The 6488-nt window shown below is 53.7% G+C and overlaps 3 non-coding genes across 3 annotated transcripts in view; all 3 read left to right on the top strand.

Moving 5' to 3' along the window:
• Nucleotides 1-2041: 2041 nt before the first annotated feature.
• Nucleotides 2042-3913, top strand: LOC138362406 (small subunit ribosomal RNA). Its single transcript, XR_011227635.1, has one exon. It is a non-coding gene; the product is annotated as a small subunit ribosomal RNA (ribosomal RNA).
• Nucleotides 3914-4560: 647 nt separating this feature from the next.
• Nucleotides 4561-4722, top strand: LOC138362404 (5.8S ribosomal RNA). Its single transcript, XR_011227633.1, has one exon. It is a non-coding gene; the product is annotated as a 5.8S ribosomal RNA (ribosomal RNA).
• Nucleotides 4723-5809: 1087 nt separating this feature from the next.
• The window catches only part of LOC138362407 (large subunit ribosomal RNA), a 4358-nt gene continuing 3679 nt past the window's right edge, over nt 5810-6488 (top strand). The window contains exon 1 of the ribosomal RNA XR_011227636.1: nt 5810-6488. This exon is cut by the window's right edge and continues 3679 nt beyond it. This is a non-coding gene — a ribosomal RNA (large subunit ribosomal RNA).

The raw sequence follows: 6488 nt of genomic DNA, 5'->3' as shown, positions 1-6488 counted from the left end.
TCCATGCACATTAGATATAGCTATATAAAGGGGGAGACTCGGTGGCTGGCTGACAACTACCGGCGTCTTGGCGACATTGTGTCTCGTTGTCGCCAGAGAGAAGGAGCAAATGTATTCCATTGTTTTGGTACGTGGGCTCCTTTCTCTTCCCCCACTGTTAGGGCGCTGGTTCTCGGTTCCGGTGCGGTAGCGAACTGTTTGCCGCAGACGTATACCGGAGTAATTGGGGAACCAGACGGTGTTTTGCCTGTCGCGGGATTGGATCACAGGTTCTGGGTTCCGGTGCGGTTGCGAACTGCTTCTCGTTCACCGGCGCCAATGGGGAACCTGCCTGTCTGTCGCGGGGCAAATGCCACATAGGCTGAGGTATTTGGAGTCCGGTGTGTGAGTGACCGACCATTGCGTTCTGTTAGACATACGTAACATTAGGCGAAGGCGGCCCTCCTTGCACATGTCGTGTGGTTCCAGAGCCAGGCATCTCGGGTCCGGTGTGCGCGTGCGACCGATCTTGTTCATGTGTTAGACATACGTAACAGTGGGCGAAGACGGTCGGCGAAACTCGCGCATGTCGTGTGGTCCGAGATGGCCTTCCATGGACGTTAGATATAGCTATATAAAGGGGGAGACTCGGTGGCTGGCTGAACCTACTACCGGCGTCTTGGCGACATTGTGTCTCGTTGTCGCCAGAGAGAAGGGAGCAAATGTAATTCCATTGTTTTGGTGCGTGGGCTCCTTTCTCTTCCCCACTGTTAGGGTGCTGGTTCTCGGTTCCGGTGCGGTAGCGAACTGTTTGCCGCAGACGTATACCGGAGTAATTGGGGAACCAGACGGTGTTTTTGCCTGTCGCGGGATTGGATCACAGGTTCTGGGTTCCGGTGCGGTTGCGAACTGCTTCTCGTTCACCGGCGCCAATGGGGAACCTGCCTGTCTGTCGCGGGGCAAAATGCCACATAGGCTGAGGTATTTGGAGTCCGGTGGTGTGAGCGATCCGACCATTGCGTCTTGTTAGACATACGTAACTTGCAGGCGAAGGCGGCCCTCCTCGCACATGTCGTGTGGTTCCAGAGCCCAGGCACCTCGGGGTCCGGTGTGCGCGTGCGACCGATCTTGTTCATGTGTTAGACATACGTAACAGTGGGCGAAAGACGGTCGGCGAAACTCGCGCATGTCGTGTGGCTCGAGAATTGCCTTCAATTCCTCCCTGGAGTGAGTAGTTTGTTTCGGCAGCAGCTCTCTCTCCACACAACCCCCCATCATCCTCCTTCCCGCAAGAGCATGATCCCGATGCTCGATGCAAACTGAGAACTGTCACTGCACACGCTGCGGCATCTCGGGTCCGGTGCGCGAGGCGAACTTGCATTCTGCTAGACATACGTAGCATTAGGCGAGAGCGCCCGTAATCGCGCACGTCGTGAGGCTCGAGAGGCCTTCAAAGCAGCGCCTCTGTATTGTGTCACGACGATTCCTTCCGATCTCCGTGCGATCACTTCTCCAGCCTACGACTGCACATCGAGTCAGCTATCGATCGGTCTGTGTGCATGGGAACAGAGCACCAACCTTCTTCCATGTCATGGGAAGGCTGAACAAAAACACTGTGGCGTCGCCTCTCTCCACCAACGAGGAGGCGACAAACCACACGGCACCTCGGATGCATTTCCGACGGTTCCTTTCATATAAAAGGGGTGACGCCGAGGAAAATAAGACTCGCGTCCCTACCAAAACGAAAAAGACCACCACCACCACCTACTCACTTACTACTGCTCCTCCTCCTGTTTTTCCAGCTTGCCGTGTTGAATGACGACAATGACGAGCAGGAGTAATCTCGGCGGGGTAGTTATGATCGTTCGTCCACGCGGAGTAACTGCTCTCCTCCGCCTCTGTTCGTCTAACGTATCGACATAACGCCATACTGTCGGGCTGCTAGAGAGTCCATAGTGAGATTTAACTTGCAAAGCAGGATTAAAACGCAAAACCGAGGGGAGCGAGGGGTGTGTGTGTGTGTGTGTGTCTTGTGTACTATATATCAGTAGTACTGTTGAGCTACCTGGTTGATCCTGCCAGTAGTCATATGCTTGTCTCAAAGATTAAGCCATGCATGTGTAAGTACAAGCCGAGTTAAGGCGAAACCGCGAATGGCTCATTAAATCAGCTATGTTTCATTGGATCTGTAAACCCACTTACTTGGATAACTGTGGTAATTCTAGAGCTAATACATGCATCACGTCTCTGACCGCAAGGGAAGAGCGCTTTTATTAGTTCAAAAACTGGTCGGGCCTCGGTCCGTTAACCCACCCGTGGTGAATCTGAATAACTTTTTGCTGAGCGCACGGTCTCCGCACCGGCGCCGCATCCTTCAAGTGTCTGCCTTATCAGCTTTCGATTGTAGGTTATGCGCCTACAATGGCTATAACGGGTAACGGGGAATCAGGGTTCGATTCCGGAGAGGGAGCCTGAGAAACGGCTACCACATCTAAGGAAGGCAGCAGGCACGCAAATTACCCACTCCCGCACGGGGAGGTAGTGACGAAAAATAACGATGCGAGACTCATCCGAGGCCTCGCAATCGGAATGAGTACACTTTAAATCCTTTAACGAGGATCTATTGGAGGGCAAGTCTGGTGCCAGCAGCCGCGGTAATTCCAGCTCCAATAGCGTATATTAAAGTTGTTGCGGTTAAAAAGCTCGTAGTTGGATCTCAGTTCCGGACTGACGGTACACCGCCTGGTGCTTACTGTCACGCTCCGAACAGCTAACTAGCCCCGCCGGCTCGCACGGGGTGCTCTTCATCGAGTGTCCCGAGTGGCCGGCACGTTTACTTTGAAAAAATTAGAGTGCTCAGAGCAGGCTACTTTAATGGCCTGAATGTCTATGCATGGAATAATGGAATAGGACCTCGGTTCTATTTTGTTGGTTTTCGGAACCTGAGGTAATGACTAATAGGAACAGGCGGGGGCATTCGTACTGCGACGCTAGAGGTGAAATTCTTGGACCGTCGCAAGACGAACTACTGCGAAAGCATTTGCCAAGGATGTTTTCATTAATCAAGAACGAAAGTTAGAGGTTCGAAGGCGATCAGATACCGCCCTAGTTCTAACCATAAACGATGCCAACTAGCGATCCGCCGGCGTTATTCCCATGACCCGGCGGGCAGCTTCCGGGAAACCAAAGTCTTTGGGTTCCGGGGGAAGTATGGTTGCAAAGCTGAAACTTAAAGGAATTGACGGAAGGGCACCACCAGGAGTGGAGCCTGCGGCTTAATTTGACTCAACACGGGGAACCTCACCAGGCCCAGACACCGGAAGGATTGACAGATTGAGAGCTCTTTCTCGATTCGGTGGGTGGTGGTGCATGGCCGTTCTTAGTTGGTGGAGCGATTTGTCTGGTTAATTCCGATAACGAACGAGACTCTGGCCTATTAACTAGTCGACGGATCTCCAGCAATTGGTGTCCAGTTCGCAACTTCTTCTTAGAGGGATTAGCGGCAATTCTAGCCGCACGAGATTGAGCAATAACAGGTCTGTGATGCCCTTAGATGTTCTGGGCCGCACGCGCGCTACACTGAAGAGATCAACGTGTTCTCCCCCTCCGAGAGGAGCGGGTAACCCGTTCAATCCCCTTCATGATAGGGATTGGGGCTTGCAATTGTTTCCCATGAACGAGGAATTCCCAGTAAGTGCAAGTCATCAGCTTGCGCTGATTACGTCCCTGCCCTTTGTACACACCGCCCGTCGCTACTACCGATTGAATGATTTAGTGAGGCCTTCGGACTGGCGCTCTTGGATGTTCTACCCCTCGCGTCTCGGCGCAAGGGGTTCTCGCCTCGAGCTGACGGAAAGATGTCCAAACTTGATCATTTAGAGGAAGTAAAAGTCGTAACAAGGTTTCCGTAGGTGAACCTGCGGAAGGATCATTACAGTTTGTGACGCGAGAGCTGCAACCATCGGCTCGTCGTCGTCGTTCGAGTATTCTTCAATGCGAAGAAGGCAAGGGTAGCCTTGGGAGCCGCACCCAATTGCCGTGGGAAAGGAGAAAGCGGATAAACGGCGGGGAGATCAACACCCACTGTGAGACAATAACAGGTCTGTGATGTCGGACTGACATGACATGTCAGTCAGTCCGACCGGCGCAGGTCACAGTCCTAGCGCCGTATACTGCTTTAGAGTCGTCTGTTGGGGCTCGCGACACCCGTCACCGACATCTTTCTTCCTTGTCCCCGGTCGCTCAGTGGCTTCCGGCACCCACACCATAGAGAGAAAGCAGCAGGCGAAGACGCTACTGCTCCTCTCGTTGACAGGGCCGGCGCCTGCTACTCTGGCGGCGTCTAGTGCTGGGTTTTCCTTGACACGCTTCCCAGTGGGCCCCTCCCTCCCCGCCTTCACTCTACTGTAAACGTAAATGTACGTGTGCGGCAGAGGAGGAAAAAGGGGAGAGAGAAAAAAAGCATTTTATGTGTCTTCTAACCAAAGTCGGGCTCTTACCAGCCCTATCAAACCCCCCATACATTACGTCCTCCTATGATGGAGTGATAGACGGCCGACAGGCCTTAATAAAAACATATACAACTCTTAACGGTGGATCACTTGGCTCGTGGGTCGATGAAGACCGCAGCTAACTGCGTGTCGGTATGTGAATCGCAAGAATACCAGATACATCGACAAGTCGAACGCACATTGCGGCGGCAGTCCTGATATGTGTACTGTCGCCACTCCTGCGCGAGGGTCGGAATAACATCCATCGGGCGAGTAGCTGTTGCGGCCTCCATATTCTGCTCTTTGGCAGGCTCAACGATGCGCTTTGGCCTGCTCTGGGGAACGACGCCCGCCACTGCCCCCCGAATGAGAAGGCAGGAGGCAAACCGGGAGTCCCCCTAATATTTGACAAACGAGCCCCTAGCACACCTCATCATGCTGTGAAAGAAAGACGCTTTTCGTCCTATTTCTGCAACAGAGGCCTGCCGCCCTTTGAGTGAGAAAACACTCGACGTCTGCTGCGGATCCGATTGTCCCACAGACGTGCAGCAAGCAAAGCCGCCAGTTTCCACCCCTCCGTGGACTGGACTGGCACAACACAAGGGTATGGCTAGAGGACCGGGTCGGAAGCGACATGCCATGCGTCGCCGTCCAGAGGTAGTAGTGTGCCAGGGAAATTGAACGCTTGAGGAACCTCCCGCCTATCACACACACTCTCTACGGACCGACTCAACCGGATTTCATTTACTTTGGCCTAGCAGAATTCGAGAGAGAGAAGAAATGGTGCCAATAACGCTCATGAACGAGTAAATTACACCAGTACACAGGTGCATGTATGAGAGAGAGGCGTGTGCGCACAGAAGTAGTGCTATACTACTACTGTTGTTATTATTATTGTTACAATTTCGTTGGCATGTGTGCACCCTAGTGGTAGCCGCTGCCACAGTTGTGGGGCCTATAAGCAACGCTTGCTGAAACCGAAGTGACGGCGTGTCTGGCGCAAGCCGTCAGACGGCCAAATTCGGATTTTCAGTGCGTTGGCTGGGGGACAGTAACAGCCGTGGCATCATCAGCAGCAGCCGCTGTGTTTGTTGCTGGTGTGGTGCGAGGGAGCGACCGCCTGTCGTCATGACGGAGGAGGTGCTGCTCCCGTGCTGTGCTTTGCCCCTCAGCAAAAGGCGTAGCCAGAGTGCTCGCCGACGGGTGGCGTCCTTGATTGATCAAATCAAAATGTGTGTGACTGTGTGTGTGTGTTTTTGCGCCGAGACCGCCCCTCGAGCGATGATCGATGATCAAATAAAATTTTAAACCACCAGCGCACGAAAAAAAAAACCCACCGTCGACCTCGTGTCGGGAGAGACCTACCCGCCAAATTTAAGCATATTAATAAGCGGAGGAAAAGAAACCAACAGGGATTCCCTTAGTAAGGGCGACTGAACGGGGAAGAGCCCAGCGCATAACCTCGTGTCTTAACCGGCACGAGGGGTGTTGCGTTTCGGAGGGTCCGGCACGCCGTCCCATACCGCCTAAGTCAAGCTTGAAAGCGGCCACTACCCATGGAGGGTGACAGGCCCGTGTGGCGGCGCCCGCGAGGGCATAGATGGGGCGGTCGGAAAGGGCCTCTCTGTAGAGTCGGGTTGCTTAATAATGCAGCCCAAAGCAGGTGGTAAACTCCATCTAAGGCTAAATATGACCACGAGACCGATAGAGGACAAGTACCGTGAGGGAAAGTTGAAAAGAACTTTGAAGAGAGAGTTCAAGAGTACGTGAAACCGTTAAGAGCCAAACGGGTGGAACCTCGAAGGTCGAACTGGGGGATTCAGCTCGTCGGCTGTCGGCTGGGTGGGGACGTAACAAAGCGACCCAGGAATACTTGGGCGTGCCTCCACCCACGCCGGCGTCGGCGGGCGTATTTCGCCTCACAGTAGGTCGCCGCGACCCGTTGCTTTTGGGGACGTCGAAGGCCCGGACGGATTGGTACCCTACCGGCTGGGGATGCGGCTTCGGCTTCTCCTCTTG

Source organism: Procambarus clarkii, unplaced genomic scaffold, assembly GCF_040958095.1.
Source record: "Procambarus clarkii isolate CNS0578487 unplaced genomic scaffold, FALCON_Pclarkii_2.0 HiC_scaffold_1772, whole genome shotgun sequence".
Lineage (NCBI taxonomy): Eukaryota > Metazoa > Arthropoda > Malacostraca > Decapoda > Cambaridae > Procambarus > Procambarus clarkii.
This window is presented reverse-complemented; position numbering and strand designations above follow the sequence as displayed.